At 36.0% G+C, this 925-nt stretch overlaps 1 pseudogene; it reads right to left on the reverse strand.

Moving 5' to 3' along the window:
* Positions 1 to 465: 465 nt before the first annotated feature.
* LOC112619825 lies at positions 466 to 566 on the reverse strand (annotated as a pseudogene).
* Between the last annotated feature and the right edge of the window lie 359 nt (positions 567 to 925).

Below are 925 nucleotides of genomic sequence, written 5' to 3' on the forward strand. Positions count from 1 at the left end.
TTATTGGTCTATTCAGGGATTCAACTTCTTCCTGGTTTAATCTTGGGAGGGTGTATTTTTCCAGGAATTTATCCATTTCCTCTAGATTTTCTAGTTTATTTGCGTAGAGATGTTTCTAGTATTCTCTGATGGTAGCTTGTATTTCTTGTATTTCTATGGGATCAGTGGTGATATCCCCTTTATCATTTTTTATTGTGTTTATTTTTTTCTTCTCTCTTTCCTTCTTTATTAGTCTGGCTAGTGGTCTATCTTTTCAAAAAACCAGTTATTGGTTTTTTGATGGGTTTTTGTGTCTCTATCGCCTTCGGTTCTGCTCTGATCTTAGTTATTACTTGTCTTCTGCTAGCTTTTGAGATTGCTCTTACTTCTCTAGTTCTTTTAATTGTGATGTTAGGGTGTTGATTTAAGATTTTTCCTGCTTTCTCCTGTGGGCATACAGTGCTGTGAATTTCCCTCTAAACACTGAAAAATACAAAACGCTTCACGGATTTGCATATCTTCCTTGTGCAGGGGTCATGCTAATCTGTATCGTTACAATTTTAGTATATGTGCTGCCAAATGAGCACCTTATTTGTTCTTCTTATCATAGAGGATCCAACATATACCTTTGTGATATTATCAGTATGTAGATGTTAGTTGAAGCTGCATACATATAAATGACATGATCTAGGAAGAATGTGTGGTGGAGAAAGAAAGAGTTGAATACGGAACCCTGGAGAATAACAACATTTAAGGTTCAGGCCTTTAAAGAAGTCTTTTTCCTGCAGATTGGGAAAGAGTAGCTAACCAAGTGAGAGACAACTAGAGAGTGGAGAATTCCAGAAAAATACAATGTTTCAACTGTGATGGAGATATTAGGGATGTCAAATGCATCAAAAATGTCTAGGAAGATAAGAGTGGATAAGTGCTGTGTTTATCAACACAA

This window comes from Theropithecus gelada, chromosome 2 (genome assembly GCF_003255815.1).
Source record: "Theropithecus gelada isolate Dixy chromosome 2, Tgel_1.0, whole genome shotgun sequence".
Classification (NCBI taxonomy): Eukaryota; Metazoa; Chordata; class Mammalia; order Primates; family Cercopithecidae; genus Theropithecus; species Theropithecus gelada.